Below are 17,826 nucleotides of genomic sequence, written 5' to 3' on the forward strand. Positions count from 1 at the left end.
TATATTAAGCTGCTGAAAAGTTGAATTTTGGTAGCTAAAGTTCATATAATGAATAAAATAGAAAAATATAAAATGACAGCTAAATTCAGGCTGGAAATGGAACAAAACTTACTTTCGCTCATGGGAACTTTGATATACTATTTTAATAAGTAACTACATGACAAGGAACACAAACCAGGGAATCCAACGACTGTAGGCAGTTTGGAAGGGAAGGCATAGAACTATTTTGAAGAAAAATAATAGCATTTTTCAGTGGTGATGAATTTAAAAGGTGATTTGTCCAGTTTACTAGACAGCATGGGAGAAGAGCATTCCCAACCTGGCCTTGACTGCTCTGTCACAGTTTGTTGATCTGGCTCTATATTTGTTATTTGCCACAGTGTGTCTTTAAGACAGCTTTCTAATCTTTGAAACATTTGGATTTACTTCAAATATCTAAATAAAATTCTTAATTGGCTAGCTTACTTGGGACACTGGCACAGCCCAGTTATGGCCAAGCAGTCAGAGCACTAGGTAAACTAATGAGTGTGAGGCTAATGGATGGGAGCCTGCATCAGGCAGCCAAAACATGCACGTGTTATAGGACTTGGTCTAGGTCCCTGTAACAAATCTGAAAACAAAATACAGCAAATCTGTTATTTGCTTGAAAAGGATGTAGTGGCACAGATCAAACTATAGAAAACGTGCGTCGTGCATTTAAACTATTGGTGTTAGGCTTCCCTCAGCTAAGTATTTTACCTGGGCTTTGGTTAAGTAGCAGATTAAATTTTCTTCCACTATTTTCCCTCCTGTGTAGGGTAAATAATCAGTGATAGTCACAACAAAAGTAATAAGCAGCAGCAACAAACCAAAAAATGTGTATACACGTGTGCCCGTGTGCGTGCGTGCACACACACACACACATTCTTACCTCAAACTAGGGGAAAAAAAAAGGAAACACAGTGTAAGAAACCTGAACAATCCATATTCTTTCCCTCTTGAACACTGAACTAGGGTTAAAGAGCGACAGGAAAGCTTTAAGCTCAGAACTCTTGGGACGGACAGCGTTGGCAAAGCAACGGTGACTCAAGACATTTTCTACATCTCAAGGAAGAGAAGTCTTCCTTTGGTGTCACTGGAGCCAGTGGAAGGAAACCAGTTTGCTTCTGAGTTGGACATTGGAGCATTTGATTCAGCTTATGGTCAAAGAAAGGAGATTTACCAGAAATGGAGGCTTCGTGATGGGCACAAAAAACAATGAAGTCAGAAATAAAAAGGGAGAGACAGAGTAGATGACAGACGTGACACTAATAATTGTGAAACTCTAACAAATGCTGAGAACTGGCACCGGGGGTACACTCCCTGAACCATGAAACCAGGTTTTGGGAACTGCCAGCTGTAATCTGGGTGTGTGTGTGTGTGGGGGGGGGGGGGGGTATGGACTTTTGGAACCAGCCTTGGAAACTTAATGATTTTCCAGAACAGATAATTTACCAGGGGGGTTATTTAGAGAGTGTTGAGGGTCCCACACATGGGCTAAAAGGGTAATTATTTTAGAGTACTATTTTTTAAGCAACTCACTAGGAAACAACAGGAATCAAGGGATTTCATCACTCACTGGAGGGAACCTGATGGCCTGGGGCCTGAGGTTCAGAGCTGTGAAATACTCTGCTGAGAGTACAGGGCCATTTAAGGGGGTCTCTCGGTCGGGCTCCTGTGCTCCCCCCTGCACTGTCTGCGTGGGACGGGTTAGAATGCAGAACAGCCTAAACAGAGATGATCCAGCGGGGCCTCTAGAGCTAGGGACGCTCCACAGCACACGGGGAAGCAGACGGTGCCGCAGAGAAAACGTACAAAACGGTCACAGCTTATGCTACAGGCAGTAAACGCCTGGGGACCCAGGCCACTCAGCCGGTATCTACCGAACGATGTTGGGGACAAGGCACCTTTAGGAGAAACGAGTCGCTCAACAAAGTCCTAAGACAGAGCAGTAGGGTCCCAGATTTCTCGCGTCCCTCCCTGTTACTTTCCTCTTGTCTGAATGACACTAGAAATAAATGTAGCCAAGTCCCAAATTTGATCCCGGGGGAACATGGGCACCCAGACTTCCACTGAGAAGAGGGGGCTCTGGGGCCAGTCGCAGCAGTCTGATGCCCCAGCAGGAAGCAGAGGAGGCAAAGCAGCCCCAGGTGGGTTCAAGAGCGGGGGTCTCTACTGGGTGCCCCAAAGCGGCGGGGCGGGAGAGGCCCTGGGAGAGACTTGCTGAGGTCTTGGGGAGAAGAAGGCTGGGGGGGGGGGTGGGGGTGGCCGGGGAATGGGGTTCTAGGTAGGCGGTGGGGGAGAGCAGCCAACAGGAGCTGCTCTTAAAACCCCGCCTCCGTTCCAGAGGTGCCGGCCAGGGCCGTGGGGGTCGGGCCGTGGGGGTCGGGCCGTGGGGACGCCCAGGCTTGTGCCCTTGCGGGTCTGAGGAACCAGAGGGCCCCCGGGGGCAGCTGAGGGCGGGGGAGTGAGCTCCAGGTGGGGACCCAGTGCCGTTCCGAGGGCCCCCAGTCGGCCTGCAGCGGGCTCGGGGGGACACGAGCTGCCGGGGCCGCGGGCGGGGGGGGGGCGGGGGCGCCGGGAACTTCACCTGAGAAGCAGCACAACTTTTAAACGGACGCCCCGCAGGACTCACGCCGGCTTCGCCCTGGAGATGCGGCTAAAAGCCTCGGGAAGAAAGTTTTCCTGGTTGCATCCCGGTCCCGCGGAGTCCGCGCTTGTGGCTCCGAAGGGTCTGGTCGATTCGGAACGAGATCCGGGGGCCGCGCGGCGAACAGCCCCCGGTGGTCCCCGCAGCCCTGCGCCCCTCGCCCGGTGTGCGGGGTGGGGGTGGGGGTGCGGGTGCGGGTGCGGGTGCGGGTGGGTGCGGGGGCGTCTCCGCGGTGCCCGCAGCCGCCCAGCGCCCGCCCGCCGTCGGGTCCCCGCCCCCGCCCTCCGGGGCGCTCCCGGGTCCTCGCGCTGCGCCCACCGGTACCGGCGGCCGCGGGCCCCGCTGCCAGGCGCTGCAGTCCTCGGCGACCCGGCAGCCCCGGGTTTATAGCGAGGGGCGGCGCCGCCCCGGAGGTGCCGCGGCCCAGGCCCCGCCGAGCATCCTCTCCCGGCCGCCCCGCCCCGCCCCCGGGACCCGGCCTCCCGCCTCCCGCCTCCCGCCTCCCGCCTCCAGACGCGGGCGCAGGCGGGGGATGCGCGCAGCATCCCCGGGCGCGGGGCGCGGGGCGCGGGGCTCCGGGGCTGCCCGCGGGGGTCGAGGCCCGGGCGGGGACCAGGGGCGGGGGCGGGGGCGGGGGCGGGGGCGGGGCGCGCTCACGGCCCGGGGCTGCCCCCGGCGCTCGCCCGCGCTCGACTGGGAGAACTTTTTAAGGAGGAATGAGCCGACGTCTCCTTCCTGGAACTCCGGCTTTGGCCATCCTGTCGTGGATCACTGCATAGATGGGTTTGAGGTTCAGGCGCTGAAAGGGTGGACATCTACGGCCTCCGCGTTGGGGCCGGCGCTCAGAGCTGCACGGCTAACCGGGAAACCAGCTAGGGGTGGAGGAAGGGGAGCGGGCGACTGCGGGGCACTTGGCGGGATGAGCACGGGGTGTTGTTCTGTATGTTGGCAAATGGAACACCGATAAAAAATAAATTTATTATTAAAAAAAATAAAAGTAGAAAAAAAAATAGTGGGCAGCCCCGGTGGCTCAGCGGTTTAGCGCCGCCTTCAGCCCGGGGCGCGATCCTGGGGACCTGGGGTCGAGTCCCGCGTCGGGCTCCCTGCAGGGAGCCTGCCTCTCCAGCTGCCTGGGTCTCTGCCTCTCTCTCTCTGTCACTCATGAATAAATGAATAAAATCTTAAAAAAAAAAATAGAAAAAGTTAACGAACAAAATATGACCACGTATTTAAGGAAGAATTAATAGAATTTCTTCATAAGCTATTCCAAAACGCAAAATTTGTCTTTTTTTTTAAATTTCTTTTTCTTATTTATTTATGATAGTCACACAGAGAGATAGAGAGAGACAGAGAAACAGGCAGAGAGAGAAGCAGGCTCCATGCACTGTGAGCCCGACGTGGGATCCGATCCCGGGTCTCCAGGATCGCGCCCTGGGCCAAATGCAGGCGCTAAACCGCTGCGCCACCCAGGGATCCCTCCAAAACGCAAAAGAGGATCACTTCCCTCATGCAGTGAGGCCACTATTGCCTGATACTAAAACCAGGTAAGACAGAACAAGAAAGGACAACTCAGATAAATATCTCTCAAGAATGTAGATAAAAATCCTTGACAGATATTAACAGGTTGAATCCAGTGACATATAAAAATGATTGTACACCATGATCGAGTGAGATTTATCACAGAAATGCAAGATTAGTTTACTCAAAATCAATGGATGCAACACATCCTATCAATATATTAAAGGACCAAAAAACCACAGGATCATCTCAACAAATCAGGAAAAGCATTTGACAAAACTCAACATCCTTTCATGATAAAAATACCCAACAAACTAGGACTAGAAAGGAACGTAGTCAGTAAAACCCATCTATGAAAAGCTAACATCATACTTCATGGTGAGAGGCCAAATGTTTTTGCATCTAAGATTAAAACGAAAATGTTGTCTCTCCTCACTTCTATTCAGAATCGTGCTATAGGTTCTAGCCAGGGCAGCTGGGCAAGAAAAAGAAATAAACGTCATCTAGGTTGGAAAGGAAATAAAAGTATTTTTATGTGCAAATGACATGATCTTATATTTAGAAAATCCTAAGGAATCAATTAAGGGCTATTAGAGCTAATAAGCAAGGTCAGCAAGAAACAATCCAAAAATGAAATGAGGAAAAAATGCATTCACCATAGGTCAAAAAAATAAATACTTAGGAATAAATTTTGAAAAGTGTAGAACTTGTATTCTAAAACCATAAAACATTGAAAGAAATTAAATTAGACCTAAATAAATGGAATGACATTCTATGTTCATGGATTGGAAAACTTAATATTATGAAAATGGCAGTAATCTCCATATAACACATGGATTAACACAGTCTCCATCAGAATCCCAATAGGCTGTTTTGGGGGAAATAAACAAGATGATCCTAGAATTCAGGTAGAAGTGCAAGGGACACAGAATATCCAGAACAATTCTGAAAAAAGAGCAAAGTTGGAGGACTCACATTCCTGATTTCAAAATTTACTGTGAAGCTGTAATAACTTCAACAGTGTTTTATTGGTGTAAAGATTGGTATACAGATCAATGGGATAGAATTGGGTCCAGAAATTCTAGCATATTATGCTCACTTGATTTTTGATAAAGGTACCAAGACAATTCCAATGGGGATAATGGAAAATAGTCTTTTCAACTAATGTGACAACCAAATGCCAGAGTCTGCGAATGAAATTTGGAAATGTTTCTGTAATTATTATATGAAGTTCAGGAGAGCCTCATATTTTAAAATTGACTTAGTGCTATAAATCACTAACCACCATCATGTCTGTACTAAATTCCTCCTTGTTTTTAGAAATGATGATAGTTTTGAGGACCAGTCTTAAGTAGAGAGTCAGCTGTTTTGGGTGAAACTTCTGGAAAGGGTAGGCTTTGCTCTTAGGGACATTGTATCATCAGAAACAAGCAGATGAGAAGGAAAAGTTTTCAAGAAATTAATGGCATCATTATTGTGGTGAATCGGCTGAGTAATGGTATGGTTTAAACACTTGGCTTTTCTGGATATAATAACACATTGATCCTGTGCAAAAGGGTGAGCTAAGGATTTACGACTAGAGACAGGGATTTGAAACCCAGCTTCAAATATACACACACCCATATGCATAGAAAAAAACGGATGTACTTTAACAGTGGTTATTTGAAGGGCATACTTATGGATACCTTTAGATTATATTTGCTTTTTATATTTGTTTATATTACCCGAATTTTGTATAACAGTTACATCGGCATAGCAGGGTGAACTAGAAGGTAGGGAACTTAGCTCAGAAACTGTTTGGAAAACCAGGAACAACTGTGTGGACACATTTTGCTGACACTAAACTTGAAAGTCTAATGGCTGCAACCACATGAGTGTGCCACCTTGTGCCACCTGTACTCTAGGGCATTCCTATGGTTTAGAATGTGCAGTTGGTTCTTTCATATTTATGACAAGTCAGTACTTGGCATTTATATGAGGAAAAAAGTGTTAATAAACATACATAAATATTCAGTGTTCAGGTTTGTTCCCAAATGGAGTCCATCCTAGTGACTGTAGAGTTGCTAAGAGAATATAGCCAGGCTTTTGAGATGGATACTATGGCAGACATTAATGTAATCTACTCCTGCATGTACTTTGGTTTATTGTCTCGAGAGAACATTGATTGGGTAAGACTGATCGCATCATGTACTCTTATCCTATGTATAGTACTTCCAAATGATTCATTGTATAGCTACTGGTGATTATAAATTGGAATTCATGCACAGGCCACTTACAGTACTCAAAATGGAAAGAAACACCTATGTTTTCTATATTTTTCTTGCTCTAAAATTTTTCTCAAAGAATATATCATTAAGCCTTGTCAAGTTTAAACTTACAGAAAGAATTTCATTTTGATTCCAATTTCTCTCTCTCCAACTTTTAAAATTTTTACCTTATACTTAGATTTTCTCAGATGTGCCTTTCATATCTCTTCAGGTTTTTTGCCCATATTGATCCATTTCTCGACTACCTTCCAACCTTTGCCATTTGAAAACTTGGCTGTCTTCAAAGACTCAGATCACATGCCAGTTTTTAATTTTCCCACTCACATCTGCCAGAGGTTATCACTTAATCCCTTGAACTTTATGTGACTGTTTTTGAAAATATAAAGTAGCATGATTTTATGGAAAGAGATGTTTAGAGACCTGGAGTCCATTTTCTGTTTTCTTAAGAGGCAACAGTAAAGGTTGGCCAAACCAGTGGACATCTAGATCTTTCCATAAAATAAGGTTTTCCAATTTTCAATATTCTGTTTATAAGTTATATGAACTTGAGCAAGTTTTTTAACCTTTTTGTACTTGAGTTTAATTATTATTAAAGTGTGAGTACGAATAGTACCTGATTCATTGTGAGTGAGGAGTAAACTAATTAATATATGTAAAGCAAATAGAACAGAGCCTGTTCTATAGTTAGTATTTTTTAAAAGTTAGCTTTTAGAAAAAGTTAACTCCAATAATTTAAGCATGCATGTTGTCCAATTATTCAAATATAGTCACTATTCTAAGAAATATTTTTGATAAGATATAGATCTGTCTTATACAATGTACTTTACCAAAATTGATATCCTTGCTTTAAATAGTTTTATAGGAATATAGAGAAAGATATGACTATGACAACAAAAGAGCATTGTTGAATATTCTTTTACAGATGTAACCTCTTAAAAAAACCAAGTTATAAACTTCATATATCATTAAGGAAACAGCCTTTCTACTATTTCTTACTATCTTCATTTATAAAGATAGAGAATGAACATTTGCAAGGTTCTATAACTCACCAGAGCATAAGAATAGTCCAATAAATGTTATCCAAGAAACTGGTAAATGTGACATAATTGTAGAGGCTTGGAAGATCTAAGAGTAGAATCTGTTACTCAAAGTTATATTTGACTTTAACTATGATTAAACATTTAATATTTATTTAAATGTTCATGAGGAATGAGGGAAAAACTAGTAGGAATAAAGCTATTCTTAACTTTAGAGATGAAATCAGATGTAGTAAGTGAAGATGGATTGATTTAGTATTGAATTAATTTCACTCTCTAAAAAAAAAAAGCAAAGTTAGTATATTGATACTATAAATAAAAATGTTGATAGATGATAGGAAAGAATTTAAAAAAAATCCTACACAAATAAAATTCCCAACAAGAGAGTTGTAATATATCAGTGTTTTAAATTTATAAACATCATTATTTTTTTGAAGATCTATTTATTTGAAAGAGAGAGAATCTCAAACAGACTTCCTGCTGAGAGCAGAGCCCAACACACAGCTAGATCTCAGGACCCTGAGAGTACGACCCGGGCCGAAACCAAGAGTTGGATGCTTAAGTGACTGAGCCACTTCGATGCCCCTATGAACCTCATTATTAATAATCATTTAATTGGGATAGAGGAAATGACATACAGAAGAGTTGTATAAATTCACTGAATATTTAATTTAAAAGGAGGAGGTTTTATATAATTGCTAAAACGGTGGAGGTGTTGAGAAATGAAGTATTTAGGAAGAATAAGGTAGGTATTTAGGGTGGCAAGCAGGATATATTTTGACCATATAAAGAATTCAACAGATTTTCAGATTAAAAATTCTAGAAAAATGAGTGATGTTTGTAAAATTGTGTTTGAATTTAAGTGGTTGAGGAAAGATAAGGAAATTAGGCTATCCCAATTTTAGTTAAATTCCTGTTGTTTTCAGAATAGTACAATCTAAATATTTTCCACCACATTATTTGTTTTGGTTCAGTTTTGGTGGGTGACCCTTTACTTACTGTCAGATTGTTCATTCACACAATCATCTTGGCTGTCCTTTAGTCACTACATAGGTCATGATATCAGGCTGCCCACTTGGCTAATGCTTCTTTGGCATCTGGCCATCTTGAGAACACCCATGCTGGCCTAGGATACACTCCTGCCCTGTGGATTGAGCTGCAGGATACCTGGTCCAAGCAGAAGGCTCCTCCCTAATCAGTGAAAGGCAAAGGGGAGATGTTTATAGCTGTTCTGAGCCTTGCTGGGTTAGAGACCATTCCTATTGAATGAAGCTTCCTCTGGCCCATTTACAATTTTTTTTTTCCCATTTACAATTTTTAACTTGACCATGCAGTCCCCAAATACTTCCCTACACATAAGCAAATTATCTTAAAAACAAAACAAAACAAAACAAAAAACAACAACAACACAAAACTTAATGTACTCACTTGCTGCCCCTGTGTTGCTAACAGAAGTCATCTAGTTAGGATTTCATCTACACTAGTTTTCATGTTAGAGGCATTCACAAAGACAACCCATATAAACAGTTTACATTTGGATGGCTTGAAAACTACTTATTAGCAAAGTTTGAGCAATTGTTTGTTGGGAGATGAAGTAAGAGTATTGAAGTAATACTAGCACCACTCCTATGTACCTCTTTGAATCTGCTGGTGGAGGTGTGGTTGGGTTGAAGGTTTCTTCTGACTAGCAAATTTTTAAAAATGAGGTCCTATCTTTTCTAGTATATCAGCCAAAAGTTAATTTTATATTTATCCTTATAGGATTATTTTAAGACACGTTTTCAATGGCTATTGTATAATTTTAAATAGACAAATTCAGGTTCCTTTGCCTGACTCTGCTTGTACTCACACTTTCTGTCTGGTTAATATTCCACGATCTTTCTACATGAACTCATGCTGCTAGTTGTTCATTAAGTTGTTCTTGCCTAAGTACTTCTTGATCAATTCTATTATTATTTGTTCTTATTCTTTCCTAGTATTGATGTTAACTGCTTGGTAATTTCCTGGATCTCCCCTTTGGCACATCTTAAAGATTAGAATAGTTATTATTATAATTATTTTCTTGAATCTTTCTGCAGCCCATCCATCATTCTCTATTTTCTGCATTGTTTATGACTTGAAGATCTACAGGATGTAAATATATTATTCGTAAAAGACAAATATCTTACTGTGAGGATAATATTTTCAAATATTTCTTAGCAAAGAGATTTATATTTTATGAAACTATACTTTGAACATATTAAAATAAGACATAAAATTACTGGATAAAAATTATGCATTAACAGATAAAATATACTTTTATTGGCAAATCATTTGGCCTTTCCTCAATGAACAAAATGTAAAAGTAAAAAATTGTAAATTAATTACTTAAAAATGCAAATAAAGTACTATTTTATTCACATCATTTATCGATGTACAACATATGCTGTCTCTTTAAATATTTTCTTACTATTTGATTGGTTTCAAATATTGCTTATTATTATAGTGTGGACATAAGCCAATTTTGGGCCTTTAGTCACAGAAGAGATACTATTAATTAATTAAAGCACCAATAATAACTACTGGATTAGGCATGAGGGCATCAATAAGACATAGCCTCTGAATATAAGATGCTCACAATTCAGGGAGATATTTGCAAATGAAAGAATGACTAAAACTAAAAAAGCACAAAATTAGCAGGGCTGTATAACACTATGTTTAAACATTAGAGATATATTCAGGGAATGCAAAGAAGTCCAGAATTAACTCTGATAGCCCAGCTGGAGAAAGTTACCATACCAGGGGGATGTTTGAGCTTTGCTTTGGCTATAGTATTCTAGACAGAGGTCACTACATGTACAGATGAGACCATGACAATGTATCTTTTCCAATATGGGGAGGAGGGTAATGGTTCTTTGTTTAATCTTGATCTCTTCTGCTGTGTTGGAATCCCCCAGCAAGCAAAGATCACGGTGGCCTTATTCACTTCTGTACCCATAGTCTGGCATAACAGTTGGCACATAGTACACAGTACACGCTCAATAAAAATTTGATGAAGGGATGAATGGATGAGGTGAGGGTAAGATTTTGAAAGGTCAGGTTCAAGTATCTGACTTATCCTGTGAGTAATGAGAGTCATGGAGGTCATTGAGTAGGGAGTCCTATAATATCATTTGTTATGTAAGAAGGAAATAAGTAATTCTGGTGGAAATGTAAAGGATATATCCTACTGGGACCAGATTGTGGTCCCAATGAGTGAGAAATTCCAGGAGACAAATTTAAAATATCAGAAGAAAAATGAAGAGGACTTCAACTAAAGTGCTGGCTCTGTGGATGGCGGAACAAGTTTCTTAAATGCAATGGAAAGGATTCATCAACTGACTAGTTGGATATGAAGGGTGAGAGAGAAACACAAAGGAAAAGATGAGATTTCTGGGTTGGGAGGTTGGGTGGATGGCAGTGCTATTAACTGAAATCAGGAATACCAAAGGGGAACATATTTTAAAGAAAGGATGAATATAAATTTGGCTGTGTTCAGCTTGGTTTCTTGAAGGACATCCAAGTAAAGCAGGATCTGGGCTGGGATATGTGGTTTTGGGACTCGTGAATGTAGAAATGATACTTGAGGTTATGGGAGAAAATGAGGTTTACAGAAGAGAGTGAAGAGAAAAGGGAGGAGAAAAATTAAGATGAAGTCTCGGGAAACACATATCTAAATGATAGACAGAGGGGGAAGAGTCAGCAGACAAGAGAGCTAACATTGTTTCGAACACAAACTGTGAGACAGATGCTGTCTTACTTATTTTGCATATGTTGTCTAGTTTAATTTTCACAACAGCCCTGGGAGATCTTATCAGAGAAGTAGGAGCTTTTCCAGGCATCCTGAAAACTTGGCTGGAGTAACTTTTAAGTAGGCACTGGCAAACTTTTTCTGCAAAGGGCCAGATAGTAAATATTTTAGGCTTTTTAGACAACCATACAACTCTGCCTATGAGGGGAGAAAACAGCCATAGATAAGCAAGTAGGTATGTCTGTGTTCCAATAAAACTTTATTTACGGACACTGATATTCAAATTTTATATAATTTTCATATGTTAAAATATTATTCTTCATTTAACTTTCTTTAAACCATTTTAAAATGTGAAAACTCTTCTAGGCTCATGGGCCCTATAAAAGCAGGGAGCAGGCTGTGCTTTGCTAAATCTTGGTTTAAAGAAAAAGAGAGTATTAAGTGTCAGATGCAAACATGTGAACCCAAAAAAATATCACTGAATCTCCTCCTCCTCAAATAGGAGGAGGTTCATGGCCAGCAAAAGTGGTTTCTGTAGAATGGAGGAGCAAAACCCCATTATAACAGGTTGGGAAATAACTAGGAGTTCGACAGAATAAGTATAGACTTTCTTAACAAGTTTGTTAGGGAAGGAAAAGACAGAATTAAGGTGCTACCTTAAGGGAAAGGTGATGACTAAAGAGTATTTTTTGTGGTGTTTTTTCATTTTAGGATTTGGTTTCCAGGGAAAGTTATTTAAAAGAAAAAAATGAAAAAAAAATAAAAGAAAAAATAAGCAAGTATGAAAACAAAATAAATGTCAAAACATTTCAGGTCATAAGAAAAATATGTTGGGAAAAGGAGTTTTATATAAGTAAAGAAACAGTAGAAGTTGGGATACATCAAAATACAAAGCTTCTGCACAGCAAAAGAAACAGTCAGTCAACAAAACTAAAAGGCTATCTACTGAATGGGAGAAGATATTTGCAAATGACATATGATAAAAGGTTGGTATCCAAAATATATAAAAATTGGATAAAACTCAGCACCCAGAAAACAAATGATCTGATTAAAAATGGGCAGAAGACATGAACAGGTATTTCTCCAGAGAAGACATCCAGATGGCCAAGAGACCCATGAAAAGATACTTAGCATCACTGATCATCAGGGAACTATAAATCAAAACTACAATGACATACCACCTCACACCTGTCAGAATGGCTAAAATCAAAAACACAAGAAACAACAAGTGTTGATGAGGAGGTGGAGAAAAAGGAACCCTCTTGCACTGTTGATAGGAACAAGGAACCCTCTTGCACTGGTGTAGGCACTGTGGAAAATAGTTTGGAGTTTCTTCAAAAGTTAAAAATAGGACTACCCTATGATCCAGTAATCATACTAGTGGGTATTTATTGCCTCCTCCAATACAAAAACACTAGTTCAAAGGGATATTAGCATCCTTATGTTTATTGCATCATTTTTTTTTACAGTAGCCAAATTATGGAAGCAGCGCAAAAGTTCATCAATAGATGAATGGATAAAAAAATGTGGTGTATATATACAATAGAATGTTATTCAGCCATAAAAAAGGAATGAAATCGTTCTATTTGCAACAATATGGATAGAGCTAGAGACTATAATGCTAAGCAAAATAAGTCATATGTTTATTTTTTTAAGATTTTATTTATTCACTAGAGACACACATAGAGAAGCAGAGACATAGGCAGAGGGAGACGCATTCTTCACACAGGGAGCTCGATTTGGGACTCAATCCCAGGACTCCAGGATCACATCCTCGGCAGATGCTCAACCACTGAGCCACCCAGACATCGTGTCATATATTTATTTCAGGTATTCTTCTATATGTATGTAACATTTTACATAAAAATGTTTTAAAAATTATTTCCTGTGTTTCTTCTACTTGACTATTTTGAGTTTTACATGAAGAGGTTTCTTGATAATTAGATAATTCCTTTCCAGGAAATTTTATGCTTTGAAATAATTTCCTTTGGTTCCTAATCCTTAATTATGACAGTCACCAGATATAATAAATTAGAAAAAAAATCCAAAACATTTTGTTTCTGCCACGTCTTTGGGAAAGGCATCATAGGTGTACCTCCTTTGATGATGAAGACTATTTGTTCCAGACACATGTGCTAAGCATCTGTTTTTCGAAAGAGATACAACATAGAAAATATAACTGCATTGTTTGATCTCAGAAGGGAAGAATTATAGTATGAAAACATCATAAATAATAATTAAAATAATACCGGTGTGCCAATAAAATATATAAAATTTTATTCTGGGTGACTTTGGACTGGGATTTATCACAGTAAGGGTCAAGCTTACTGATAAACGAGTGATGTCCTCAGGGACAGAAAAGTGGCAAGAAAGCAACTCTAGGGCAGGAGGAAAAAGGCCTTCTAAAATTAAATGTAACTTAAAATAGAGTCCTAATTAGAGCTGTGAAATAATTTATTCAAAGAGTAATCTAGCCTTAATATGACATATTTGATTTCTACTACTTGAAATTTAGAAAAGTCTGTTTCACCTTGACATTATTTTCCTTTCATAGGCAAGCATTTATAATAGGTAAGAAGAAATACTGAAGTGATAATTTAGGAGGCTTGAGTAACAACCTTTCCTACCAATTTTCTTTAATGTTTTAATATTTTTATTAAGTTTTTAATTTTAATTCCAGCATGCTTAACGTACAGCACAATATTAGTTTCAAGTGTACAATATAGTGATTCAACCCTTCCATACAACACCTGGTGTTCATCACAAGTACACACCTTAATCCCTATCACCTATTTCACCCACCCCACTCTCTTCTGGTAACCATCAGTTTGTTCTGTATAGTTAAAAATCTGTTTCTTGGTTTCTCTCTCTCTCTCTCTCTCCCCTTCTTTTCCTTTGCTCATTTGTTTTGTTTCTTAATTTCCACATATGAGTGATATCAAATGGCATTTGTCTTTCTCTGACTTATTTTGCTTAGCATTATACTCTCTAGCTCCATCCATATTATTGCAAATGGAAAGATTTCATTCCTTTTTTTGTGGCTGAATAACATTCTATTGCACATATACACCACATCTTATTTATCCATTCATCTATTGATGGACTTTTGGGCTGCCTCCATAATTTGGCTAATGTGAAAAATGATGCAATGAACATAGAGATGCAAACATCCATGTAAGGACCGTGTGTTATGCCACTGAATTTTGTCCTCCCAAAGTTCGTGCATTGAATCCCTTACTCCAGTATGACAGTATTTGGAGATAGACCAGATAATAAAAGTTAAGTGAGGTCATAAGGGTGGGGCCTTAATCCAGTAGGACTGGTGTCCTTACAGGAAGGAGGGAGGACACAAGAACACTCTCTCCCCCTACATAAGTACATGGAGAAAAGGCCACATGAGGATGCAGTGAGAAAGCAGCCTTGTAAAAGTCAGGGAGAGAGGCCTTAATCAACCCTAGCAGTACCTTGGTCTTGGACTTCCAGACTCCAGAATTATAAGAAAATAAATGTCTACTATTTAAGCCCCCAGTCTGTGATATTTTGTTAAGGCATCTCTAGCTAACCAATATACCGTGCAAGTAAAAAAATAGAACATTGCCAGAATGTGAGAAGCCCCTATTGTGTCTCTTTTCTATCACATTCCTTTTAGAGGTCACCAGTATGCTGACCTTTATGATAATTATTTCTTTGTTTTTCTTTGCACTTTTTCCACATATGAATATATCTTTAAACAGCATAGATTTTAAATGTCATGTAGACAGAACTATACTGTTAATGTATATTGCTCTACATCTAGTTGGTCCCAATTTTCTATGTTGTTATGAATAGTGTCTGCCTGCTAATTTTTATTATGACAGAGTATTTAAATGTATTGATATACCTACCACATGAATTCTTTTGTGGATAGCTATTTGGGTTGACATTTTGGCTAATATGAGTATTGTTGGGATGAACATGCCTGTATATGGTTTCACTTACATACACATTTCTCAAGGGTACATATGTAGAATGGAGTATCTGGCTCATAGAGTTTGTTAAAATAATATTTCAAGTATAAATTTATTTTAGAAATGTGACTTCTGTTCTTCACTCCAGAAGACAGGATCATACCGTTTTTCAGAGAAAAAGCCTAGGTTTAGGAGCATTGGTTTTAGATTTGCCATTTTGTGGTAGCTTTGTAATAACCACTGTCTTGGAGAATACATTTGAAAGCTTTTTATCTTCATGCTATTGTCACTTGGTGAACTCCAAAAAGGGACCCTGACCTGGATAGGTCAGTCAGTTGAACGTCTGACTCTTGGTTTTGCCTCAGGCTTTGATCTCTGGGTAGTGAGATAGAGCCCTAGGTAGGGCTCTGCGCTCTGTGGAACCTGCCTGTCCTTTTCCCTACCTCTTTGCCCCCCATTCCCCACCTCACTCACACCATCTCTCTCTCTCTCTTTCTCAAATAAATAAATAAAATCTTTAAAAAAAAATGAAGGGCACTTAGCCCTTCTGGTGTGATGATTAATCTCCATTTGCACCCCTACACTGCAAAAATCCATTCAGTATCTTCTATGTTTCTCTGTTCCTAGAGAGATTGACTACTACTGAAGACATCATCTGGTTGTCCTGCTGGTTGGCCTCTGGCTGAAATTGGTCAATGGAAGATTGGATTTAGCTTCTGGTTCTGGTATTTTGTTGGATTTGGTTAAAAAGGGGGCACAGGCAAAAGGTCGGAAGGGCGGGAGGTTGGGTTATTTCTTCTCAGCTCCCTCTCTGCTTTGGTATGGAGTCTCTGGCAGTAGTGTCACTCCTCCAAGTGTCTAGTTCATTCTGAGAAACTCATTCTGTATAGCTCCAGTTTTCACTTGGCTCTCTTCGTCCCGTTAGTCCTAGGGGTTGTAATGGTTTTCCACTATTGCTTGTCTCTAAGTATCTTATTGTACCTTATTTATTTTCTTACCCCTATCCACACTTCTATAAAGATTTTGAAAATTTCAATGATCCTGCTAGGGTAAATTCTGTTTCTTATTGGGACTCTACCTGACAGCTGGATTTTAAATTTCTGTTAAATAGAAATTGTGTTTCTTTAAACACAATGCCCATTCAAATTTCTTGAATAGTTGTCACATTTTATTTTAAGTTTAAGTAGAAAATGTTGCTAAAAGTGAAAACGCCCATCCCAGTATAAAAAGAGATATCAAAGACTGGCTAGTGTAATTAAGTACTAGGTGATTTGCCTAAAAATGATTTGAAATATGCCATATATGAATTAGCCTAGGATCATAAATGAGAACCCATATGCCTTGTCTGCAAGTTGATGATTAGTCAAATTATTCATGGTTTTCTAAATCTCTAATACTCAAGGGTTTATTATTTGCCTTACTTTAATAAGTGTGTTTAAGAGACTCTTCTTCAAGACCAACTAAATTGTTCCTCTGCATTTTGTCTAACTTCCTTTTATTCTGGTCTTTGCAGAGCATATCAATCATACCCACAAATGTGGTAACAAAATTGAATTACTGAAAGAATCAGAATTTTCAGCTTTTCACTGGTCGTAGATTCTACCTCTGTTTTTTAGTATTTCAGTTTAGAAGAGGAAAATATGTACAGCCTTTCCAGAATTCCTGCTCTATTGAACTCAGAATAGCATATAATTCTAGCTTTGCTTTCATAGGCATTGTTGGTGTTGATAACTCTAAGGTTGGTATGAATTCCTAAGTCTACACTGAGGAAACCCATATATTTGCTAATCTGTTTTTGTTTCGGGTATTCTGATTTTATTAAATTTTAGCTCAAATGATTAAAGGAGTTAATTTTTAAAAACCATTTATAGTTTAATTTGAACATAATATGAAAAACTGTCTTCTCCTAGCATTGTTGTACATCGAATGTACAAGCATATAAACATGAAATATTTAAGCACAAACACCCGAAGGCTTTAGGCCTATAGAGGAAGAAAAACCAAAAATAAGGGTCAACATATTCAATTTCCTTAGAGATACTTGGATAGATATAAGTAGTGACGGTTTTATTTGTTGAAATATTTAATCAACTCCCTTTGAATACGTAAGCTGAAATAATAGAAGAAATCTTGGTCTTCCTATGTTACTGCCAAGGAAAAGGCTGGTGTAATATTGCTCATGAAATTCCTGTTGTTCAGAACAATGACTGTCACATATTAGATGCTCAATAAAGACCATATGTTGCTGTTGAGAAAGCCAAATGTCATCCATTCATTGAAAAAATCCATTCTGATCCTTCATACCTGCCAAATATTTATTAACATACAAGCCTCATTTGCTATTCTAACAGTTCTGTTGCTTATAGCTTTGTGTTTTGCAGGCAGTATGAAACAGATTGTAAAGATGAACTCCTATGGAATATGCTGTGATTGAGGCTAATTCCCAACCACCAAGATGTTGTTTGTATTGTTAATAGCCTCTGAAATCAGTATGAGACTAATGTACAGTTAATAATTTTACAACTGTCCTCTCCTAACACAAAACATAAGGCTTTTAAATAAAGAGAACAAGTTTAAATATAATTTGCATCAACACATTACAGTAACATTTGTACCTAGGG

The 17,826-nt window shown here is 39.5% G+C and overlaps 1 protein-coding gene and 1 long non-coding RNA gene across 4 annotated transcripts in view; one reads left to right on the forward strand and one right to left on the reverse strand.

The window, feature by feature from the left end:
- Positions 1-2,900, reverse strand: part of AGTR1 (angiotensin II receptor type 1) — a 49,336-nt gene extending 46,436 nt beyond the window's left edge. For 2 of the 3 annotated variants that reach the window (XM_077864762.1, XM_077864763.1), the window contains exon 1: positions 2,609-2,899. The gene's annotated coding sequence lies outside the window, so the exon portion shown is untranslated. Of the gene's footprint in view, positions 1-2,608 lie in introns of all 3 variants that reach the window. The other variant, XM_077864764.1, reaches the window with a different exon arrangement.
- Positions 1-17,424, forward strand: part of LOC144293744 (uncharacterized) — a 147,595-nt gene extending 130,171 nt beyond the window's left edge. Inside the window, exon 3 of the long non-coding RNA XR_013360979.1 lies at positions 15,834-17,424. This is a non-coding gene — a long non-coding RNA (uncharacterized LOC144293744). The remainder of the gene's footprint in view (positions 1-15,833) is intronic.
- Positions 17,425-17,826: the final 402 nt, after the last annotated feature.

The sequence above is a fragment of the Canis aureus genome, chromosome 22, assembly GCF_053574225.1.
Source record: "Canis aureus isolate CA01 chromosome 22, VMU_Caureus_v.1.0, whole genome shotgun sequence".
NCBI classification, from domain to species: Eukaryota; Metazoa; Chordata; class Mammalia; order Carnivora; family Canidae; genus Canis; species Canis aureus.